This window comes from Pinus tabuliformis, chromosome 4_2 (assembly GCF_031772625.1).
Source record: "Pinus tabuliformis cultivar Carrire ecotype Pingquan chromosome 4_2, CPIR1, whole genome shotgun sequence".
NCBI classification, from domain to species: domain Eukaryota; kingdom Viridiplantae; phylum Streptophyta; class Pinopsida; order Pinales; family Pinaceae; genus Pinus; species Pinus tabuliformis.
The window spans coordinates 1,104,070,478-1,104,097,181 of record NC_142304.1 but is presented as its reverse complement, the minus strand read 5'-3'; the positions used below and the strand labels follow the sequence as shown (position 1 = coordinate 1,104,097,181).

Sequence of the window (26,704 nt, the reverse complement as noted above, 5' to 3'; positions counted from 1 at the left end):
CCATCTAGAGGTAGATTGAACTGATTTTGCCCCCACTGATCTTGTTATGGGTATTTGATATTATGTTACTTTTTGTTTATATTTGTTGCACATGAGTCTGGCATTGAGAGTCACCAAACCTGATTATTCTTTCATCTAGAGGTAGAGTGAACTGATTTTGCCCCCCACTGTTCTTGTATGGGCCAATGTCTTTATGGGTAAGGTTTACGGTTTACCATTCACCTTCTCTAGTTGCTCAAAGCAAATTTCTAAGAGAGGGTGATTAGGAGAGTGCCTGGATTACAATGATTTCATTGAATGAATTATCATAAGCAGTTGGAACAGAACCCCTAAAGCATGGTGAAAATGTGGGTGCCTAATAAACATAGAGTTACGCTTTAACTACAAACGTCACTAACTCAAAATAGACCATGTGAATGTTGTTATTTGAAAACACCTGGTATGATTTTTGAAAAGCCTGAAAAGTAGCTTGATCAATATATCAATAAGAATTGGTAATAAAGAATAGACAAATTACCTCAATTTTTTTTGTCTGTTGTGTCGTGGTTTAATGATTGAGATAAGTGACAAGTCATAGCCATAATGATGTCTCAATCTCAAACCCAACAATCGTAGAGCCATGGAAATTATGTTGTTGGCCAAGTTTGACGGTGTTTGATATGCAACATTCATTCAAAACATGTTACCCCTTTGTATACTGGCAGCCACAAGTTCCAATAACATCATGAATCTAAATCAAACAACGTGGTCCAAAGGCATCAAATGTGGGATTATCCCTTGTTGGCACGGTGGCAATATGTGGGATTATCCATTGTTGGCACGGTGGCAATAAGCATTACAAATGTGTCACTATGAGGTGTATAGCTTTTATGATTGTTCATGTTTCCATGTTTTGCTAGGAAATTTATTTCATTCAGTCAGGAAGGAGGTCCCTGTCAATTTTGTTTTGAGGGTGCACTTGCTGTATCAATTCACCACTCACCATGGAGGAGCAAGTAGTTTCCAAGGGAACAGCTGTGAGTATTTGCAAAAATTTGGAAGAAAATAGTTGAATGTGCTAATTAATGTTATATTTATATAATTGAATGGAAGAAAATAGTTGCATGTGCTAATTAATGTTATATTTATATAAACATGTCAATTACTGTAACTGATGGCAGTATGGTATTGTTCCAAATTCTGATTGAATGTTTGTAGGTATGCAAAAAGGTTTGCTTCTATCAACTAAGCGTGCTAGTAGTTAATCTTGTTATGCATAGTTAATCTTGTTTTCTTTCAACTCAGTCTTCATTGAATATCTTATAAATACCAGGAACACAATGAAGTCTCAATTATATGGTCACCAGTAGTTTTAAAAATGTGACTGGGAGTTTTTACGTTTACAGCCTTGCAAACCAAATTTCTGTGGGCCATATAAAATAAATACATATGGGGGAGGACTCTCTTGGCTTGTCTCGATATCCCACCTGCATTTTACATGCTGTGGATGATCTTATTTTCATTTCCCTATAGGGTTTATTATTTCATATCATTGTCTCAATTATATGGTCACCAGTAGTTTTAAAAATGTGACTGGGAGTTTTTACGTTTACAGCCTTGCAAACCAAATTTCTGTGGGCCATATAAAATAAATACATATGGGGGAGGACTCTCTTGGCTTGTCTCGATATCCCACCTGCATTTTACATGCTGTGGATGATCTTATTTTCATTTCCCTATAGGGTTTATTATTTCATATCATTCGAAGAATATATTTTCAAAGATGTTTTAATTTTTTTTGTTTGATAAAGAGTTTGTTTTTCGTAGACTTAAGAAAATAGGTTAATAGTTTAAGATTTAGAGATATTTGGCAAGAGTGAAAGCTTGTTTTTTTATAGATCACTAGTTAATAATTCCAGGTGGCGCAATTTTCCTTAAATAAGAGTCACGAGTCAACTTATATTCACTGATAACAGTAAATGATAGCTATCCTTATTTTTAATTTAACAACTGAATTATGATATATTTTCTCACTGTATATTAAAAAAAAAAAATCATTTGAAGAATATAAATCTCTTACAAATCAGCAAAAAAATCTTGCCTCTACCAATCCAATCAGATTTTTTTCTCGAAGATCAATCCATCAAGTAGAAATGTCTAAAGTTTTAAAAATTGTTTAAAACTAAAGTCCATTATACAAAGAACATAAAATCACAAAATTTGTAAATTCAACAAGTTGCTTAAATGAAGGGCGTGAATCTCTTACTGGTCATGCCACTATTAATCTATTAAGTTCACATTTTTAAATTTTAAGAATGGATTAGAATTGTATTCCATTATGCAAAGAAGGATAAAACCACAAATTACTGTAGATTGAACAAGTGTATTAATGTGTGTTTTTTTTTAATAATTATTATTATATTTAATAATAATGGTATTATTATAAATTATTAATTAATTAATTAATAATTATAATTAAATATTGTATAGCCTGATTAACAAAGGAAATGGTTTTTTTCCAAACATTTTTATGGTTAATTTTGTTTAAATTTTAGTATGTATTTTTAAGAAGTAGAAGTTTAAGTTGTTTAAAAGTTAAAGTTTTTGGGTAGTTTTTAAGGTGAATTTATTTATACATTTAAATGACAAAAAATCACAATCTTGCTCAACATTGTATTACCAAATTTCAGCTAAAAAAATCAATTTTCTATTAATTAAATTACTCCATTAAATATTTTTTTTGTAAGCTACGGTAGTTCCTTCTTTTTTCTATTTATAAAAGCAAGTTGTTCCAAATACAAAATCTTGGTGGCCTCAACTTGCCCACTTGGGAAACCAAGCCTATTGGCCAGCTTAGTCTGTTATAAGCCATCCAATAGCAAAATTTTATAAGTCTTTCAACCCAAGCTAGATACACTTCACAACTAGATACACATTTTAAGGTTTGAACTAACATACGAAGACAAGAAAAGTAAAGGCTATCCGCTAAAAAGACCGGTAAAACCTGGAAGGGAAAAAGCTATTCCTTGTTATCATCCTGTTTCGAGTCCACTATAGCCGGTGTTGCAACAGAGTCATCCAACGCTGGTGCCAGCGCCATCATGCGTTGCTGGATCCTATCTAGCTTGCTATCCTGCATAGACATTATCATTTGCAGATTCTTCATTTCCTTTTTGAGGTTGGGCATACCTTGGGAGATTTCCGCCATCTCCCCCGCCACCTGTTCTAGAGCTCTGGCCAACAAGCGTTTCATCACCTAGTAAATATGTAAGGTTTGTTTGAATAGAGTCATCCTGCCCCTGGTATGCCCTGGGTCGGGAACAAGGTCCCCCCATTCCTCCATTTTTGGCTCTGAGTCTTCCTCCAGGATGTTGTCCTCCATTTCCTGGATTAGTTTACGAATGTCAGCCTCTGTTCTATCATTATATGCTCTTGCTGCTTCCTTGACCGCCACCTCTATGGATTTCCTCCCATTGTTGGGCCCTGCATGCTCCCCTCGGCCCCCTCATCCCCTTCCTCTGCCTAAGCGAGCCATCTCTTCGTTTTCAGGCTCCCGGAAATACCCCAACGTTTGCGCAGCCTTGCTTCCGTCTTCCCTTCTCCGCGTTCTGTTCTCTCTCCCTGCTCTTTCCTTCCTCATGTATGTCGTCCCATCTACCCCACGTCCCATCCGTCTGCCACCGTTGTTCTTGCCAGCCTCTTTCCTCATGATCGTGCCAATTCGCTCCATCAGTGCTCCCACGTTCATGCAGGACGCCACCACTCCCTGATGTTCAAGCATGAAGACTGTGGTCGGTTGCCCTTGTTGTCGTGTCATAATACCTTTGTCGTCCCGCTTCGTCACCCCGATGGGGAACTACTCCATTAAATATTACTAACAATAAACATATGTATAAGTCATTAGGTGCAAAGAGATATTATCCCAACCATGCAATTGCAATTTTAACTGTAGCTTAGACAAGCATGTGTATTAGGTCAGGTGTCACTTGTTAATTTTATTATTATTGTAAATAAATAGAAATTTATTATTCAATTGTTTATTTTATCATTCTTTTCAATGTAATGGATCTCCGAGAGATGTTCCTATCTATTAAACTTTGACACTTATGCAAATACCAACACACTACCATAAAGATTGATGTAACTACCACACAAAAGCTCACAAGTATGGGAAAAAGGTGGTGTAAAAATGAAATTTATGCTGCACTATCCTCGTGTTTTTTATTTAAAGCAAAAATTAGAGGTAAATATTATTTCATTTTGTCTCACACAATTTGTTAGAGGTGAGACTTTTATGGCGTTAGAGGTGAGACTTCTATGGGCCATTTTGTAGGACTAGGAAAGGAGGCTTGAGGGCTTTTGAACAAATTTATGGTATCTATTATACAAAAGGTAAGATTTTTTTGTAATCTCATTTGCATTCAGTGTTTTCTAATTTTTATTTTATTTTATTTGCGTTTTGGATTTGATGTGAGGGTTTATATATAGGATGGATTTTAATATAAATTTTAAGAAATGAGTTTTATAAATGTAAAACAAAACATAATAGAGATATAAGGTTAACATACTTTTTTCCTTCTATTTCTCATTTTTTTTTATTCTCCTTCATCTTCTCTCCTCTTCTTCATATCCCCATTTATTTTCTGATTCTTTCTCACCTTCTTTATTTCCTTCTGTTGGAAAATGTAACTAGTTTTAGTCTTCATACTTGTTATTGTACTCATGTCATTATGTATATCTTATGTTACAAGAAAATGAAGAAAGAAAAATATTATTTTAAGCATGGGTTTCATGCTTCATTTTACTGATCAATTAGGTCAAGCATGCATTTCATGCTCCTAGGGTTTGTCAAGATAAAATAATATTTTTCTCGAGTCTAATAGAGTCCTTGTCATTTGTATAAGACCTTATTGGGCAAATTGTAACATGTAAAAGATATTAGTTATGACTACAAAGTCAAATAAGCCTCCAAGCTCAAGTTGGCCCTACCTATGAGAAGTCGGCCTAAAGAGACCTAATTCGACCACAAGAGAAGCATATATATAGAAGGAACTTCAACCTTATTGACACACACTTCTACAATTCGATCTCAAGAAAGAGAAGTACGACAAGAAGAGTGAAAATAACTAGAAGAGTAGGGGAAAAACCCTAGTGAAGAAAAAAGGTTGAAATCTTGATTTTTTTGCTCACATGTGCGAGGATTATGGTTTATGTTCTATTGCAAGGGGCTGAGAGTTGAAGACCAAAGTATTTGAAGTCATTGCAGGCTCAAAGTTCTGAAATTGGAGGGCGAAACTAAGATTTGAAGCAGATTGAAGGAGGATTGACCCTTGTTGACCTGGTTGATCTTTGACCTATTTGGAAGAGATTCTTGGTGCGCTGACTTGGTGCTTGGAGGAGGTTTTGACTTTGGTATTTGGGTCTTGAATTTCTCATTTGATTAGATTTTATAAGAGGAGATTCTTTTTGGGTCTTCCCCTTTGAGGGGTTTTGCTCTGGCTTGAGGCCTACTTCTTGTGTCTATTTGATTTATTGTTTAATGGTCTTGATAATTGTTTGATGAAAAGAACTTAACTAAGAGTATAAAAAAACTAATATAAGATCACAAACCTTTATCAAGGATAAGGAGAATTGTTAAATAATTGCCCTAGTAGATTCTTTAACATGGAACCAGAGTTAAGGTGAAGAAGAGAAGGCAACTTGAAGATCATATTGTTGACATAAAAATGAATTTCTTGAGAAGAGGAATCATTTACGAAAGGACGCAAGTAAAGAAGAAGAAGACCTATTGACCTAGAAGGAAGATTAAGACATCAAGCTTTCATTGAAAACTTCATCGTCTTAAGAAGGACCATGTTCTCATTGAAGGAAGGAAGGATACTATCTCTCTTGGAGGCTCTTTGTTAAAAAACATCTTTGAAATCTCTTTGAAGGTCTTGAGAGCATTAAGAAAGTTCAAGACATCAAGAAGGAGTCTTGGATGACAAGTAACTATCATATTGTCTTCTATGTCTCAACCTACAGATCAAATGCCTACATTTTACAAGGAAAACAATAATCTCGTTGTACCAACAAACTTCTTAGCATGGAAGAAGATGATTGACTTGGTGCTCACAAAAAATGAAGTCATGGAAGATGTTCTTAGTGAAGTTACAATACCAAACAAAGAGAAGATTCAAGAGTTAGAAAAATACAAGAATGGAGAAGTGAGGACACAAATGGTTCTAATTGAATCCATAAAGGATGATCTTGTTCCCTTTGTTGCTAATTTGAAGGCATCTAAAGCTATGTATGATAAGTTGGTAAAATTGTACTCTATAAGTACGTCAGGTTAGAAGATATCCTTGAGGAATCAACTATATAGAAGGAAGTCAAAACATGAATGCATGGTCACTTATCTTATGAAGATATCATAGATAAGGGACCAGTTGCAAGGGCTTCAAGAAGTTGTTTCTGATTCAAAAATGACTACTTGTGTATTAAATGCTTTGCCACTTGATTTGAGCAACTTTGCAACTAGTGTCTACTCAAGAAAAGATACTACTCGTTTTGATGAACTATGGGCTCAATGTAGTAAATAATGATAAAGGTAAAGGATGACATTGAATCAAATGAGAAGTCTTAAGCGTTTATTGTAAAATCCAAGAATAAGAAGAAATGGAAGTTTGGAAAGTCCAAGGAAAAACACGATATGTGCAAGATTCGATGCTTTAGATGCAATGAGTATGGACATTTTAAGAGGAATTGTCCAAACAAGAAGAATAACAAAAGGAAGGAAAGGAGTGAAACTCACATAGTCGAAGAAAAGGGAGAATCTGAGAAGAAGCTGAAAGGAGAAGATCCCAAGGATCTTTACTATTGAAGGAAGCTCCATCTGTACACCATCTCTATCAAGTTCATTTGCAATTTGTCTTTTTTAATTAGAACGCAGAAAGTAGAATAGCATGCACTATTGCATTCTGTAGAAGAAGTCTTGATTTTTGTGAAGCATAGCATCATAGAAGGAAGCATATGATGATAAAAGTAGTGTCTACATAATCAAATTTCTTTGGAAAAGGTCATCTAGCTGTCAAGGAATGAGAAGATTTAGATCATTTTGCATATCATAGATCATCCAAGCATTTTCTAACATAACGTTAGAGGTAGTCATCTTGCAAAGAAGGATCATCAAGATCCAATAAGAACCATCATTTTGGAAGGTTCTTGGAAGTACCATTATGACATGACTGGTATGTATTCCATCTAGTATGGAAACAATAGTCTTGAAGGATGAAGGCATGCAAAATGATTGAATGACAGTTTGAAAGAAAAAATTGAAGTCTTTCTACTCTTAAGAAAGGAAAATTTATCTTCAATAAGATAGAACCTAGATCATTCAAAAGTATGGCTAGATGGTTATATGGAAACAAAGGTATGCATATTTTTTAAGTAACCCTGTTCTAAGGCAAGGTTCATATCTACAAGAATCTTGCAAAAAGATTTGGTTATAAAAATGTGCTTAGTAAGTCTTCCATGTGGTTACTCGATGCTTAAGAGAAGAAATTTGACATGCTTTGGAATGACCAACGATTAAGACTCTCTCGCAAGATATCATGGCATAAACACAATGATATTGATCAACATTTAGTATCGTTTCCGGAAGAAAGAAAGAACTAATAATGAAAACTCCAAGCAAGACATTGTAGCTGATCCATGGGCACCTTGATTAGAAGTGAAAGCATGGAGAAGGATCCTTGCACAATATGGAGATGGACCATGCAACAAGATGTTGATCTCAAAATATTAAAGTAAGCAAATACTTTGATGAAAGGGCCATCATGATAAGGTAACTCTATTATTAATATTTTGGTATTGATTATCTAATTGACATATAGTCTACTACATCGAAGGATATTGCAGAAATGCATAATCATAGTCGTGGCAAGTTCAACTGTTGGTTTTGAACTCAATTCAAGGAACATATGGATTGAGTGAATGGTTTCTAAGGATTATGTGGTCAAGATTTTTACAGCATCTTGGGATTAAGAGGTAGCAGTATAAATAGATAACTCGATGTTCATATGAATGATAAATATCACTTTCATGTCTAAAGGTAGCTATGAATAAGCTCTACTTGTGTCGATGATGACTAAAGGAAAGTAATATGAAAGGTTGATGGCCCAAATCTTGTCACAGTATGCCTCCGGTATATTCTAGAATATGAAAGCTCAAGATAAGAAGACGAGGAGGAGCCATGTAGCTACTTAACGATCCCCATGAAGGAATAATAGCAGATGAATTGATGACGACACACTAGAAATCTTCCCTACTGAAAGGAAGTAAAATAATATCCTCTATGCTTCAGAGAGAGTAAGAAGTCTCCTTAAATATTTAATAAGGAGCAAGGATCCATTTCCCAATCAAGAGGGAATAAGGATCTCCTCTCTAGATTGAGAGGGGGTGATGTTAAAGACATCATATTCTCCATGTGTCATGCACTAGACCAAGACTAATATCTATAAGTCTTAGTGAAGGTATTAGGAAGGAGAATGGAGGATTGGGTAAGCATCTAAGATTAATACTCCTTGAGGATATAGAATCCAAGATAAGAAGTGGTCTTGTTGACGCACACTCTTTGAGGATTGGACAAGTATCTAAGACAAGAGCAGTCAAAGAGGATTGTTATTCTTTGAGGATTGGGAATTCAAGATAAGAATAATCAACGTATACCCTTTTTGTAAATAGCCCTAACTCAGTGTGTAAGTATCCAAGACAAGAGTGGTCAAAGAGGATTGATATTATTTGAGGATTGGGAATCCAAGATAAGAATAGTCAACGTATACTTTTTTCGTAAATAGCCTTAACTCAGTCCGTAAAAGTGGTAAACTTATACTGAGTGGATGGTTGTTCATTTACTTTTACGAGTTCGAAAAAACAAGTACTTGACAATCTTTTCATTTCTAAAAGAGTTTGAAAAGGACTTAAAAGAGGACTCTATGATTTTCGCTTTTCGTAACTTTTTAAGAGCATGAAAAGTGATAAAAGTCTATTGAATAGTTAAAATGTTTTATCCTTTCTTTGTAACATATCTTGCACATTTAAACTCAATAAATCGTTATAACTGCTCAAAAGTATAAGATTTTCCCTCCTAAAAGGTTTTAAATATAGAAATAATATTTATTTTTAGCTTAAAAACCCTATAAAAGTGGAAAAGGTAAATTATTTTTCACCATTTGCATTTTTACCATTTGAGAGTAGAGAGAGAAGATTTTACCACGAGACTTCCAAGACTGATTTTGAGCTAACCGATGGACGAAATCGCAAATCACTTTTTTAGGTAGAATATCTTTCCTTAACTTAGCTTTTTATCTGTTAAAATTTCCATTTTAAGCTTTCAATTAATTTTTGGGGCAAGGTTTTATCAAAAAATGTGCCCTTGGCCCTATGCTAATTTCCTTCAGTCTTGCCCATGCAATCGGGTAAAATTTTCCACATGGAAAATCATGGCTTGCGCAAATATTTTTTGGAAAAATCTGCGCAGCTGCGCCCTATCTGTAAAACGGCGGCAACACAGGTAGTGAGGGTTTATTTTTTGAAAGATTTGGGCCCCAAAAAACATGAGATTGATCTCAAAAATGAGGCAGCAGAGATTTTGACAGAGATGAAACACAACCTAGAGAGGTTGACTTTGGATATCCCAAAGACTAGGATGGATGCCATTCCTCTCCAATATCAAAGACATGTAGTTGGGGTTCCTGGGCCGATTAGATGATTACTGTGTTAAGTTGCTCGTGCTGTTGTTTTCTATCATGAGCATCATCATGCTTAGCTGTTCTAGTTTCTAGGACCACATTTTTTATTTTTGGTGCCAACATATTCGGAAAATAAAGGCCATGAGGCCTTATGTCCTCGGATGACATATTTTGTAGACACACTTCTATGGAAACTCTATTTTAATGAAAAAATACTACTTTTGCCTACAATTTATCTTGATCAATATGTGAATGAATATTGCTTTTAATTTACAAATGTCGGAAATGTCTATTTAACACATGATTAGCCAATGCATATGTCAATGTGTTTAAATATCTTGGAATGTGTTGATATTCGATATAATCAAATTGTCTTTCCAAAAGACGGACCCGTAAAAACAGTCTTAACATTGTTGGACTCCTTACTGTATAGACATTGTTTAAATGTAATACTACAAGCTACAAATCTAACCTAACCATCAAATGCCGATATCAAATGTGATGGCATCAGATAATAGCTCAATGACTGCGCTTTATTCTACTATGTTGTTTGTTGTTTGACTAAGACATATTCCATGAATAGAGACTAGCTCATCACTGGGTGAATAGATAACCCAGGTTACAAAAGATAAATTCCAAGTACTACGACCAGCGCCATCAGTGAAGCCAATGTAAGTCTGAAGGAACATCGACATCTTCAAATCAAGTGAAAAACAAGATAACCAGAAGTAGTGGAAATGTGAAAAAAAGTAGCTATCGCACATACCTAAAAAATGGTAATAATGTACAAATCTCCACCAAAATTTTGTGCATAATATTTTTTTAGGTAAAGACCATTCCTGGGCTTTCCTAAAGGAATACCATCGTAATCCACCAGCGCATAGAGTCCTTTAGCTAATATGTGATTTATGATGTAAGGGTCATGCCACATGGGTTCAAACTTGCCTGCACCTAACTTGTTATGAGCTTGATCATAAACCAAGACTAGGTCACCTTCTAAATATGAATGAGAATTGACATTTTGATCGAATTGAGCTTTGACGTATTTTTCATGAGCTTCGCTAGCCAGTGTGACATCACAACGATTTTCATCTAAATGTGCTAAATGTAAGAAAATGTTCTTCGTTTGTAGAGGTGATAGGCAGTGATTCGATAGCTAGTTTTAGGGATGGGATTTTACATTCAATGGGTAACACTACTTCCAAACCATAAACAAGTTGGAAAGGAGTAAAACCTGTTGATGTTTTTCTAATAGTACGGTGAGCCTACAATGTTGAAAAGAGCATGGAATGTCAGTCTCCTTTATGAATACCAACTATCCGTTTAATCATATTGGTCAAAACGTTATTGACCTTACCATTAGCTTGTGGATGGTAAGGAGTAGAGCTATCATGGCATAGGCCAAGCTGTGCGGATAGTTAAATCATCATAAAGTTACGAAAATGGCTACCATGGTCTGTAACAATAGTGTGCAGGACACCAAACCGAGCAATCACATGATTGAAAATGAAAATTGTTGCAGTTTTGTCGTTGTTTTTATATGTTGGCATCGTCTCGGCCCATTTCTTAAAGTAATTAACTACAAGGATAATATACCCATGCCCCTTGGCCGAGTGAGGGTTATAGGTGACGAGGAGTTGGAGGTGCTCGCATTTTGCAATTGTAGATTTGGCAATTATGGCATTTGCGGACTGCAATAATGCAATCTTTAAACATTAAAGGCCAAAAATAACTAACACATAATATCTTTTGGGAAGTAGCATATCCAGACATATGACCGCCACATGCTCCAGAATGGTAGCCATTTAATGTTTTTTCGACCTCTTAGAGAGTCAAACAATGTTGAAATATAGAATCAGTACAACGACGGTAAAGAGTGTCATCAATAATATTGTATTGTTGGGATTGGTATCGAATCCTACGACGACTAGTTTTAGATAACTCATGCCTAAAAGTTTGTGTTTGGAGATATATAATGATATCTCCATACCATGGATCTGACGTACTAATAAGAAAGAGAAATTCATCAGCAAAGGAATCTTCTACTACAGTTTTTATATCAGTATGAGGAAGGTCACACAATAGTTTGACGAAAATCAAAGATTTCTTTGATTTAGATTTTTCAAATTCTAAATCAAATTCTTGTAATATAATTATCCATTTGGAGTATTTTCCCCCTAGCAATTGCTTAGTGAGAATATAGATCATAGGGTTGCAATCTGAAATGACAATTGTTTTTCGGAGAAGTATATAGTGACGGAATCATTGAACAACTTGAACAGCTGCCAAGGCTAGCATATTTAATCTCAGTTTTAGTGAGTTTTCTACTCAAATAATAAATCACATGTTCGCTGATAGAATCATCCTCTTGGACTAACACCATGCCAATAGTAGCATCGGACACAGCGAAGTACACAAAGTAATCTCGATGATAATCAGGTGGATGCAATAATTGTGCAATGGTCAGTGCATGTTTTAATGCATCAAAAGATTTATTGACAAGCTCATCCTAGAAAAAAGGAATTCCCTTTTTCAACAGTCAAGTAAAACCCTGGGTTAGTTCGGCATAATTGTGGATGAATCTACGCAAAAAAGTTTGCTTTCCCTTGCAAACTTTGGAGTTGTGTAAGGCTAGAAGGAGCAAGAAAATTCAGAATTGCCTCTACCTTAAGGGGGTCAACACAAATTCCCTCTTTCGAAACGATGAAACCTAGAAGCTGACTTGATTGTACACAAAAGACACATTTGTGTGGATTCAAGCGAATATTGTAATCCCTGCACCTAATGAAAATTGCTTTTAAGTGCAATGGGTGATCCTGCCTTTTCATTGAATGAACTAGCATGTCATCTAAATAAGGTTGAACAATATGCTTGATATCATGGAATGCATAAGACATTGCTCGCTTAAAAGTTGCACCAACATTTTTCAGGCCAAATGGGAGTTTGCGATAAGAAAAATTCTCCCATGGGCATATAAATACGGTTTCGTATTGATCGGCGGGGAGTATGTTTATCTGCTTATAGCCAGAAAATCCATCCATGAATGAAAAACTTTCATTCTCGACACAGTCATCAACAATTTTCTCGATATACGAAGTTGGATAATTTTCCTTGCACAAGATTTATTAATATCTTTGTAATCAACACATACTCGAATAATTCCTTGTTTTTTATTAACAGGTACAATGTTTGATATGGAATCGTTCAAAGGAACGGGGTAAATGAATATTGCTTTCAACAAATTTTCAACCTCAGTTTTGATAGAGGCAACTTTTCACGGATGTATAGACGTATTCATTGTCTAACAGGCTTAGCATCCGGATAAGTTTTTATCTCATGTACAACTATTCTAGGTTTGATTCCTGGCACTTCTTCGTATGACCAGGTAAATATGTCGCGGAATTCATGAAATAGGGATTTATAAGTTTGAATCTCTTCTAAAGAACAAGAAGCTCCGGTGTAACAGACCACCATCTAAGCCTGTAGGCGCTTAGCCTATTTAAGCCCTTCGCAAGCTGAATTCCCTTTGTTAATGGGTCAACACCATTGGTCTCGTTTCTATGCAAAACGACCAAAGAACGAGCGGTAATGTTAGAGCTCCCAAGCCTGATGCTTGTATTTGTGCCACCCCTTTTCCCACTGTGCCTTGGTGTATTGCTACAGGAAATCATTGAGGGTCAGAGCTTAGCCCTTCAATCCCGGTGCATTACTTCGTGCCTTCTTTATAACCCGCTAAGCTCTCCCTCACGGGATGAGCTGCCCATGTGGGGTCCAGCATGCACTTCCTTTGGCCAATCGAGGGTTTGTTGGGGTGAGTTGTCTTTGGCAATGTGTCCCGATGCTCATTGCCCGACGTATTCCCCTTTACGCACGTAAAACTCTTTCGACCTCCAACCAATGGGATGACGTCACGTCGATGTCACCTACCACCATCATCTCCTTAGAGATAATCATATGTTGCCACTTGTCTAATTGTCAGAGAGGGGAGAGAGGGTCCACCAAGACCTTTGTTTTGTGCCAACTTCCTTTGTTAACCAAAAACGACCCGGTTCCAAAATCCGTTTCTGGCACCACTCCTGAGTAGATTGTGATTTTGGGAGGGGTATCCCCTAGAGAAACTCTCTGTTGTTGATTTGCATGATAACCTAGGCGGGAAACCACTACCAGTACCACAGAGTTTGACAAGATTTCCATCTCAATGTAATGTTCCAAACTTAAACAAATAGTGATATGCAAAGCAAAAGCGATTTAGAGCACAGAAATTTTAAACAATCAACAAATGCTCATAAAAGCTCTGGAATTAAGAACTAGTTAAGCCATTTTATTAATCAATGGAGTAAGTACAATAGTATGGAGGAATGCACCTGGGCTTGCCTCAATGGCAAGCGTGACAAAACCTAGGTAATAATACAATGATCTCAAATGCTGGAAATGACTGCTCCTCTAATGCTCTGCGTTGCCCATAAAACTTTACTACTCCTGGAAAGGGACTGCAAGAAACTCCTCCGATGATATTCAGAAAATGATGAAACTTCAGCCACAAACTCCTTAGACAAAACATACAAAAACCCAGAAATGGTTTGGCCCGATTTTGACTTACCAAAATCGACTCCCAAAGGCACTATTTTATCCCCAATAATTCTACAATGTCTGCTGCAAATATATAGCTTAAAACCCCACCTTTGACGCTCAGAAAATTATGAAGCTTTATATTTGGGATTGTTTTCAAAAACCCAGAAAGTATTTTGGTTGGTTTAGACTTCTGAAATTCGACCCCCTTGGAGCCCAACCTTAGCTACAATTGCAAAACTCAGTCTGTTGGAAACTGCCTGTAAATCCTCTTGGAAATGCCCCCAAAGTGCTAGGATGACCCTGTCTATCCAATCCCTGACTTCCTAGGTGAGATCTTGGCATAGGGAACCTGCTCTTAAGCTCCATGAAAAATTGTTGAGTGGCCTCTGCGTTGTCCCCTAGCCCAAAAATTCGAACTGTTAGAATGTTGGCTCCGCTGGCCGTAAAAATCAGCAAGAATGCTGGTATATTACTGTTATCTCAGGTCTCTAACTCTGGAAAACAATCTGATCTCTGCTGGCCTCTATCTCCCTCTAAGTCACCTGACATGGAGATTTGGGATTCGTAGGATACAGAGATTCAAGTGTCGAATTCGGACACGTTGACCCGCTGGAATAGGACACATAGGATTCGTTATATATTATTTTATTAATATATATATATATATATATATATATATATATATATATATATATATATATATATATATATATATATCTGTTAAAAATTAGATATTTCTTACACAAATTCTCATTAATGATACAAATTCATTGATTTCAAACATAGATCTTCATCTAGATGTTAGTTTTACTATTTACAAAATAAGTTAGTAACATTATAGCATGCATAGTGCATACAAAATTCAAATACATGTCAGTGGTCACATAAATCATGATTCATAAATGAAAGACAACTTACAACTACAAGATAGTAAGATAAAGACACTGATAGCTATAGTTTTCTCATTAAGTCATCAAATCAAAATGTGTTACATAGGTAGTGCAATGCCAATGGCAAATAGAAATAGAAAATATAAAACAACTACAGGTATACAAGCCTCAAGGCAATAGGCAGCCCATGACTCATGAGTCATCATCAGAATCAGCATCAATGTCTTCATCATCATGGTCACCACTGCTCTCCTTTGCATCCACCTCCTTCCCTGTATCCATAGTCGCCTTTGCATCTGCTGATGTGGAGGATGACCCCTCTAAAATATCACCGTCATCAAATCTAACAGGCTCTAGCACTGGATCATTGAGATCCATGTTGGCTAATGCCAACTCAACACTGCTGTCCAGACCCATATCATCAGGAAATACATCCCACATCTTTGTATTTCCCCTCAACCACTCTTCCCTCTTCCTGTAAATAAGACGAAGTTTGGTGTGCACATACACCATTGTCTCTACCTTGCACTGCTCAAGCTTGCTCTTCTTCACACTATACAAATTCCTATATGTGCTCTAATTCCTCTTGCAACAAGAGGATGAAGTCCCCTGAGAGAGGAGCCTCATGGCTAACTGCTGAAGAGGAGGGTTTTTTTTTCCAATGATTTGCCCACCAAGAATAGGGCTTCTTAGCCCCCCTGTCTCTAATCACATCATATCCTGCAAATTGACCAGTGCCAGTGGAAAACTCTGCAAAGGCATCCTCCACCTCATCAAGCAATGCTCTATCTTGAAAAACCCGCCTGAATGCATCTTTCCTCCCCTGTGAGATTTCACCATCCATGTGAGGAGGGAATCTGCGGGAAGGTCCACCATTCAGCCACTCATGGTTGTAGTATTTTGGGTTCAATGAGTGAGCCAAACAATGTAAAGGTGTACAATTCTTGTCCCATCTGCTGACAATAATATCGTGTATAGTACCACAGAAGGCCTCTGGTGATGTCTCATACTCGGGACACTCACTCTGTAGAATAATGCTCCTCACAGACTCAATCATTTAATCCCATCCCTCATAAACCTCTCCTAGGATGGGTTTGTCTGTATCTCCAAATCAAAGCAAAGAAATGATAGGGTCCATGATCTGAATAATTAGATCTACCCTCTCCCACCAAGCATCATCTAGCATTGTGTCCTTCAATCTTTTAGAGGCTACTTCATCTGTCTTTCTCCAAAAAGACCAAAACTCAGAAATAACCATGGCCCCAAGAGTGGTCTTGACCTCCCTCAACCTCTTCAACATCATGAATGAAGAGGCAAACCATGTATCAGCAATCTTCAACAATGATAGATTGTTGTATTCCTTGTAGATAGTGAGGGCATTTGTATGATTTTACACAAAGTTACGGATATGTCATGCATCCTCAATAATGTTACCAATCCGAAGCACATCAAAAGCAATGGATTTCAGTGCTAAGTTCAATGAATGGAAAATGCAAGGTGTCCAAAACACTTGTGGATATTTAGCTTCCACAATCATGCCAGAGACCTTGCAAATAGGTGCATTATCTGTAATGATTTGTACACAAAAATCAACACCTACATCTTCAATAAATTTAATAAATAACTCACCAATAAATTGTGCATCCTTGTATTCTTCAAGTGTATCCACTGCTTTGAAAAAAACTGGACCATTCAAGGAAGACACCATGAAGTTGATGATTGGGTGTCGTGCTGTATTTGTCCATCCATCAGAAACACTGCTAACCCCAGATGTTGGCCATGATGCTACAATAGGCTCAAGTATTTTTTGCACCTCTTTTTTTGCCTTCATCAACAATGTGGTTCTAAAATTGTCTAAACTAGGAGGCACATACCATGATGGAGACCCGTGAGTTAGAGCTTGACACATCTCAATAAATAGAGGTGAGCGTCCAACATTAAATGATATGAAGTTTTGATAGAAAAAGAAGGCAATGGTGAGATCAAGCTCTTCCCGTTTCTCTTTTTGAAAAATCTTGTCCATTGGACCAAGTGTAAGTGCTCTTCTTTTTGCTGCTTGTCCCCCAATAGAACTCTCAAATGGAAATTTGGTGGTGCCTTTCCTCAAAAATGGAAGGGGGTCTTCATTCTTGGTTTTTCTTGATTTTGTAGCCACATTTTCCATACCAACAGTGAACTCATTTTCCATTTCTTTCCTCTTTTGTAAAGGAACAACTTTGCAAGCTCTAATTCCACAACCTGGTAAAGCCAACAAATGGCCTTTCACATGGTAATATGTGTTTTTGAATGATATGTGGCAAAATTTGCATCTCCATTGCACATTGCCTCCTCCCTTCCCCTTGGTGCTTGTCCCATCCTTTCTTGTGACATATTTCCACAAGGGATATTTCTCAATGTTGTCTTTAGGTCCTCCTCTTCCCTCAACATTACTTGCAGCAGACTTTGATGATATTGGGGGAGGAGGGGCATCTCCAATGGAGAAATTCTTCCCCTTCCTTTGTCCCCTAACTGTTGCCCTTGATTGAGCCATGAATACGGTTAAAAAAAACAAAACATGCACAAATTTGTAAAAAAAATTTCATATACAAACTGCTGTAATAGAAATGCACAAAAATAGAGATGAAATGCACTTACCTGGTGCTTGAATATCCTTGTGGAACACTCCACACCCTTAGCTCCTTGATCCAAACCCTTGGCTCCTTGCCCACAGCTCAAAGTATGCAACACTAAAAGAGAGAAATGGTAAAAAACATAAAGAACAACGCCTTTTTTATGCCCGTGGGTTTCATTTTTGGGGATTTGAATTCTAGAATCGAAACACGTTGTTTCCTAACGGGACACGCACGGGATTCGTGCGTGTCCCATTCAAACACGACATGTCCCCTTCTGGGATTCGAATCCCCAACGAATCATGTCTGATTCGCAGGATTCAGACATGTGGCCCCTTTTTAACAAATCCGGTTACTTAGATCTCCCTCTGTGTATTATTTGGCTGCCCAGAAATACACTCCCTGCTCTACGCTGGTTGGTGGTGCTATGTCACTGCCTTGGAACTCTTGAAATCCTTGTAGAACTACTCTCTAGGGCAGGCACGGATGGTCCCCCGAAGTAGAGGTTGAATCTCCCGCTTGAGATATTCGTGGCTAAATGGCCAATTGACTCAGCTAAACAGCAGAGCGAACAATCAAGTGATTTTGTTTACAAGATGTATGAATGGATCCCAAAATGAGAGCTTCTCCCTCCTTATAACTCCTTGGGCTTCCCTTGCCTCATGTGGGACCCTCCATCCACCTATTCAACTTTCCCTCCAAGCTATTCGAATGGGCCAATTCGAATTCCCACGTGGGTGGCTCCCAAATTCCACTAACAACCAAATTGAGTCGAATTGCCTCCTAAGTCCCTAAGTCGAAAATGATGGGTTCTCTTCCTTATCCAAAATTTTTCAAAATTCTGTAGCAACACGATGTTACAAATGTGTTTGAGAAGGAACATGACAGTCCTCTCCTCCCAAATGTTGCTTTCCCTCAAGAAACCTCAAAGTTGGGTGCTCCAATATGTGCTCACCCTCCGAGGTGGCATCCTCATCTGACAAGTTCTTCCAATGCTCCAAAAATCGCTTGTCCTCAAGCAATACCTAAATGAGAATCCTCTTTGACTGTTGTTCCCCACTCACTGCAATATGTGCCAGGGTCCCCTATGTGCTACTGAATCGTCCCTAACCTAAACACTATCCTGATATGAAAGAATCCTTCAATACTAGGATCCCAGGCCATCTTGTCCAACATGAAGCTCCCCTCGCTCCCGTCACTATACTTCCCGATGCAAGTACCAAAAGTCCCTTTCTCCATCAGTGACCCGCTAAAGCCCAATGGAAGATATGTATGATCTCCCCTTAGAGTATCTGACACATCCCTAAATTTTTTTGAGTTGTGAAGATCTGTGATGCCCCAGCTCGATGCTAGTCCCAGAGTGGTGCCACCATGTTGACCTTGCGCTACTCTGACTATGTCATACTCCCCATCATGCACAGAAAATATCCTCCTCTCCTCGAACTCGATGATGGAATACTGAAAGAGGCAAGACACATCCTGACTGGGCATCTCTGTGGCACCAAGGCCTACCCATCCAAATCTAACTCCAAACCTGTGTAGCAATAGAGAATGTCTGCCTCCCCATATGATGAAACCCTTTGTGAACCCCAATGTGTCATTCTAGGAGCGAACTATATTACTCTCAACCATGACTCTGCTCATCACGAGTAAGCTATCAATCAACTGAATCCCTGCATCCCATAGGAAAACCTGCTGCAGCATAGCCCTGACAATCGATGGAATCCCTTTGGCCCTCATCTCTAGTCCCTGCATGCCAGCCATATATAGGCTCCATACATCATGTGTTAGAAAATTATATATTACAAAGCAATGGAACACATAAAATATTGCAGAAATATAAACACAGAAAACACATAAAACAAGAGAGACACAAATATACGTAGTTCATCCAATTTGGGCTACATCCACGGAGAAACAGCCAATCCTTCTTTATTATATTATCTAGCAAATTGAAGAGATACAACCTACAACAGATCCATTGTAACACCCTCTTCGCTCTCAATCTCCTCTCTCTTCCTCACTTAGAATACAGATGTGCATAGACGCAATAAAATTCCCTCATATATAGTGAGGGGTTGCCTTTTAGGGCAAAAAACCCTAAATTAAACATAACTTCTACCATTAGATCATTCGCCTAATGAACGACCCATATTGACTAGAAATTACTAGACTTTTACAAGGCAATTTTACATCTATTTTTAGCTTCGGGGGTGCTGCCCCCGAACCCTCGCCGGGGGACCACTAGCCCTCGGACCCCCCAGCCGGGGGGGATTTACCCCCCCACGTGGAGGGGTGTACAGTCTTACTGGAGTATACATCCGGCTGAAACCTTTGAATACCGAAGATAATCAGGCTCCACACCCAACAATCTCCCACTTGGAGACTGATTATAGCAACTCCACTGCTGCTTCATTTGCTAGACAATGACTCCACTTTGGACCTGGCTGTTTCTCATATTCTTCATCATACTTGAAGACCAATTGAAACCGAGCAGGTTCTCAATTTCTCCCTGGTTACAACTTTTGTTAGCATATCTGCAGCATTCTGGCTAGTGTGTATCTTTTCCAGCTTCAATTGTCCATCTTCTAATGCTGACCGTATGAAATGGTACTTGAGCTGTATATGTTTAGTCTTGGAATGAAATGTAGAGTTCTTTGCAAGATGTATGGCACTCTGACTGTCACTGTATAACCTGCCCAACTCCTGCTTCTTACCTAATTCATCCAGAAACCTTTATAACCAAATCATTTCTTTACTAGCCTCTGTAGTAGCAACATACTCTGCTTCTGTTGTTGAAAGTGCAATAACACTTTGGATTTTTGAAACCCAACTGACCGTTGTTCCACCTACAGTAAATACATATCCTATAGTGCTCCTCTTATTATCTCTGTCACCTACCATATCTGCATCAACATATCCCTATAGAGCAATGTTTGAACCACCAAAGCATAATGCTTGATTTGTGGTACCTCTAAAATACCCGAGAATCCACTTCACTGCCATCCAATGTTCTTTTCCTGGATTGTTCATGTCCCTACTTACAACTCCCACTGCATGTGCTATATCAGGCCTTGTGCAGACCATTGCATACATTAAGCTTCCAACTGCTGATGTATATGAAACTTTAGACATATGAGCCATTTCTTCCTGAGTCATGGGACACGCCTCCTTACTTAATTTGAAATGGATAGCCAAAGGTATACTAACTGGTTTTGTATTCTGCATATTAAACATTTTCAACACCTTTTCTATGTACTCACTTTGAGACAATGTTAATTTTTGATTCTTCCTGTCTCTAGTTATTCTCATACCAAGGATTTGTTTTGCAGCACCCAAATCCTTCATTGCAAATGAATTTGCCAATTTCCTTTTGAGCACATTTATTTCCTGCATGTTAGAACCTGCAACAAGCATGTCATCTACATACAATAACAATATAATATAGCTGCCATCATTTTGCCTTTTGAGATAAACGCAATGATCAGAGTGACATCTAGTATAAACTTGTTCAGACATAAACCTATTAAATTTTAGATACCACTGCCTTGGAGCCTGTTTTAAGCCATACAAGCTCTTCTTCAACCTGCACACTAGTTTCTCCTTCCCTTTTACCTCATATCCTTGTGGCTACTGCATATATATCTCTTCCTCCAAATCCCCATGGATAAAGGCTGTCTTTACATCTAACTGCTCAAGATGCAAATCTTCAGTTGCTACTAGACTTAGAATAGTTCTGATTGAAGTCATTTTCACAACAGGAGAAAATATTTCATCAAAATCAATACCTTTCTTCTGTGCAAACCCCTTCACCACAAGTCTAGCTTTGTACCTCTATTTTCCTCCATCTTCTTCCTTCAGCCTGTAAACCCATTTATTCTGCAATGTTGTTTTACCTGCAGGCAACTTGACTAAGTCCCAAGTCTGGTTATGTGCTAAGGAGTCCATCTCTTCTTTCATGGGTTGCTCCCACTTCTTCCTGGTTTCTACCTGCACTGCTTCTTCATAACATTCTGGTTCACCAGAATCAGTCAACAATACATAATATAATGAAGGAGAGTATCGTTCAGGGGGTCTACTTATTCTGATAGATCTTCTAACACCACTTTCAGGTGTTTGAGGTGCTTGTTGCTGTTGTGGTTGTTGTTCTAGTTGTTGATTGTTATGATTTTCAGGCACCATCACTTTTCCTGTGATATCATCAAGCACTGTGTATTCTCTCTTTTCTTTTTCTTGTTTCTTTTCCTGCAACTGATTCTTATATGAGACTTTTTCATTGAATATTACATCTCTTCTCCTAATGATTTTGTGATTTTCATAATCATATAAACGATAACCAAAATCATTAACACCATATCCAATAAAGGTACATTTCTTTGATTTTGCCTCAGGGTTTGTTCTATTTTCTTTATTATTGTGGACGAAGGTTTCACAACCAAAAGTCTTTAAAAATGAGTAGTTTACCTTTTTACCTGTCCACGCCTCCTCTGGAATACCACCATCCAAGGAACTTGAAGGCCTTCTGTTTATTAAATAAACAACAGTATCTACATCATCTGCCCAAAATTGTAAAAGCAATCCTGCATGCAATCTCATACACTTTGCACGCTCCATGATTGTCCTGTTCATCCTTTCTGACACACCATTTTCTTGTGGTGTTCCTGGAATTGTCTTCTCTCTGCAAATTCCATTCTATGAACAGTACCTATCAAACTCTTTGCTGCAATATTCACCTCCATTATCTGATCTGAGACACTTTAACCATTTCCCTGTCTCATTTTCAACCAAAGCTTTCCATTTCTTGAAAGTATCAAATACATCATATTTATTTTGAATACAATAAATCCAGGTTTTTTTGGTTGCATCATCAATAAAAGTAACATAATAACGAGAGCCATCAAGAGATGATACGTGAGCAGTTCCCCATACATCAGTATGCAAAAGCTCTAATTTTTCACTCTTCCTTTCTTTCCCAACTCTAAGGAATTTGACTCTCTTCTGTTTTCCATAAACACAATTCTCATAGAATTTTAAATCAACATGCTTCAAACCTGGCAACAAATTTCTTGAGTGAAGAATCTGCATCCCCTTCTCACTCATGTGCTCGAGCTTATGATGCCACAACGCTGTTTCTTCTCCTGCAGAGGTTAAAGCATTAACAGAATTAGAAATACCATTGCATAAATACAATGTACCAACCTTTTTTCCTTTCGCTATTACGAAGGATCCTTTAGTGATCTTCCAAGTTTTATCTGTGAAAACACTTACGCAACCTTCACCTCCCAATTGCCTTGTTGAAATCAGATTTTTCTTTAGATCTGGAACATGTCTTACCTTCTTCAATAGCCATTGATTTCCATTCTACTGTTTTATGAAAACTATACCCATTCCAACGATTTTACAGGGTTTATCATCTCCCAATCGAACCTGTCCAAAATCTCCCTGAACATAATCATGAAAATGTTTCCTATCAGGTGTGGCATGGAATGAGGCCCTTGAATCTACCACTTAGGCATCAATATTTTTTTCTAATGAAAGAATCAAAGCATCTTGCAACACATCAATTGTCACATTCACTTCATGATTAGTTTTTTGCTGCGCGTCTCCTTCTTTTACCTTCTGTGACTTGCAGTCTTTCTTTAGGTGTCCTTCCTTCTCGCATTTCCAACACACTATCCCCGATCTGGACTTGGATCTGCCTTTTCTTGACTTACCGCAATATCTTGGGCTCTTTCTTCTTTCCATTTTTCTTCCCCTGGTCTTTGCAGTGAAAGCATTACCTGATGTCTCATCGGAGCTTTTCCGTCGCATTTCCTCGCTAAGGATTGCACTGAAAACATCATCAAACTTTAAAGTACTAGATCCAGAGACAGAGTTACTAATGGCCATAACTAAACCATTCCAACTTTCTGGCAATGAGCACAAAAATAACAAAGCCCTAACTTCATCATCAAAATTTACCCCTACAGAACTTAACTGACTTGTAACTGTATTAAAATCATTTAAATGATTAGCGACAGATCCACCCTTTGACATCTTCATATTAAATAAACACTTCATAAGAAATACCTTATTTGACACCGAGGGTTTTTCATATAGTTTCGCTAATGTCGACATTAAACCATGTGTTGTCGTTTTCTTTGAAACATTGAATGCTACCGACGCCGCTAAGCACAATCGTATTGTTCCAAGTGCCTTTCTGTCGAGAATATCTCATTCTGTGTCTATCATACTCATCAGCTTCTTTGTCTTTCTGCTCAATGGTAGGTACAAATCTTTCTGATACAGATAATCTTCCATCTGCATCTTCCACAGCTGGGAGTTTTGGCTGTTGAATTTTTTGACCCTAAACCTACCATCTTCTGCCATTGCTCCCACTCGAACCAAGAACCCTTCTCTCCTGTGAGTTTATCAGCCAAATAGACCTTCGGCTCTGATACCAGTTGTTAGAAAATTATATATTACAGAGCAATGGAATACATAAAATATTTTAGAAATATAAACACATAAAACAAGAGAGACACAGATATACGTGGTTCACCCAGTTTGGGCTACATCCACAGAGAAACAACCAGTCCTTCTTTATTATATTATCCATCAAACTAAAGAGATACAACCTACAGCAGATCTGCTGTAACACCCTTTTCGCTCTCAATCTCCTCTCTCTTCCTCACTCATAATACAGATGCGCATAGACGCAATACAATTCCCTCATATATAGTGAGGGGTTGCCTTCTAGGGCAAAAATACCTAAATTAAACATAACTTCTACCGTCAGATCATCCGCCTAATGGACGGCCCAGATTGACTAGAAATTACTAGACTTTTACAAGGCAATTTTACATCTATTTTTAGCTTCGAGGGTGCTGCCCCCGAACCCCCGCTGGGGGACCGCTGGCCCCCAGACCCCCACGGGGGGGACAAGTCCCCCCCGCATGGAGGGGTGTACAATCTTCCTGGGGTATACATCTGGTTGAAACCTTTGAATACAGAAGATAATCAGGCTCCACACCCAACATCATGAACTAATCTGAGGCATGCTAAACTTTCTAGTGCCTGCCACTGTGTAATACTGATGACTACGGGAAATTACGTGTGTCAAATAGCTACCCCCTGTATTCAACCAATAGATGGGTATCTGATACATGCAATCGACTCAGTGTATGCGAATCCATCTTTCCCTTGCCAACCATCGCCACTGGTCCGGCTACCCGCCCTTTGGAGAATGTGTTGATACAATGTCAGGAATCGAGATATATAATGGACAACTATCTTAGCCGTACACGGTATCCTATGCTCATGCATGTTCCAGACATGCCCTGAGGAAAGAGTGAAACATGTCTCCCTTGTGACTAGCTCTCGAGGCATAGGATCAGTGATGAATGATATTCCATCCCTGTCGGTGATCACCTCATCCCTCGACACGTGGTTGTCAACTCACGCACCAACTCAATGCCCCCACTGAGAAGTCTCCCCTCTATCGCACCAAGTGTCATCCAAATATCTTGGGTGAGCTCCCTATCCCATGTTGCTCATGCCAAGACTGTCAAAGGACAACAACCAGATCACCTGTTCGTGTAAGTGACGTAGAATAGGGTCAGGAGAGTGATTCCCCACGGATACCATCAAGTATCGATCATCTGTGTCCCCATCGATCTTGGGTGAAATACACCCAAAGGTATACCCGATATCTTCGTCCATGGGTGTCCCTAGTGGCAACACTCCAAGACCTCGTTGTGCAACACCATATGCCTCTACATACCATAGATCATCCCAACACTCCTGGACATGCCACTCTACACTGCGGTCTCCCTGTACACTGCTGGATACCCTCGACTGCAACTATGCCATCCTATACCGTCCTGCTTCCTACCTATGTCATTGCACCTGTCACTCCCCGCATGTACTCACTGCGATGTGAGGCACTCCCACTCTGCAACACATTCCAACAGACTACAACACACCACCATGCATCTCCATGCCCACCTGTAGACCACTACTCAATGCTAGATGCTCCCACACATCCTGGATATGATGGCCTAGAGCTATGTCTCCACTTGTCAGGCCACACCCGATTAATATCATCGCCTCCACCATCGCATCATTATCGCCACCAATGAATGGATCTTTCCTCCAAATCCCCCCTGAGGGATCCGAGAAATGACTCTCCCTATGTGTCAGCAGTGATGGAACCACTGCTTCATTCCTCTGCGTCCTCTATGCGCCACGCAAAAGTGAAGAACCCCCAGCTTGATGCAAGGCACCATCTGGTGGCTTGCCAATGCCACCTCCTCCGACAAACTCCTGCCAGAGTATGCTGATCACCTAGTGATCCCATGTACAAATGCCATACCAAGAAAACTAAAAGAGTCTTTCCATAAACTAGTCAGCCACTGGTGTTGATTGAGACTCCCCTAGTGAATGTGCATGCTCAACCGCTAGGTCAACTGCACCACCCTAGTTGTAGTCAACCGGCATACGTCGTAAACGATAGGTGGTCCCTTTCGAATCCCAATTCCATCCAGGGCTTCTTGCATCCCCAGTGCTTGGAAACTCCTACTGAGCTCCACCTGGGTCAACTACCATCTCCATAGTCCACTCCACCGGGTACCAACTCAGAACATCTTGCCACCCAACCCCAAGAGAGGAACCGAAAGCATGAACTCCCACATATAGAACAACCCCAGCATGCAGGTGTTGCACCTTGTGCAACTCAGGTTGTCTCATCTTGCTATCCTGGTCAATACATACAATTTGACTAGGTAGCTTTGTTTCTCTATGTCCAATGGACCAAGGTAACCTAACAGTGCTACCAGCCCCGTCTATGTATGCCTGAAGAGGGCTGCTCTCATGCTCTAATGTTCACTCTAGCTGCACTAGTAGGGAATCCAACTGCTCCCCAATGTGAGTCAATTTGGTCATG

General features: G+C 38.6%; 1 pseudogene; it reads right to left on the bottom strand.

Annotated features, from left to right (window-relative positions):
- Window positions 1-3,484: 3,484 nt before the first annotated feature.
- Window positions 3,485-26,704, bottom strand: part of LOC149173523 (B-box zinc finger protein 22 pseudogene) — a 66,052-nt pseudogene continuing 42,832 nt past the window's right edge.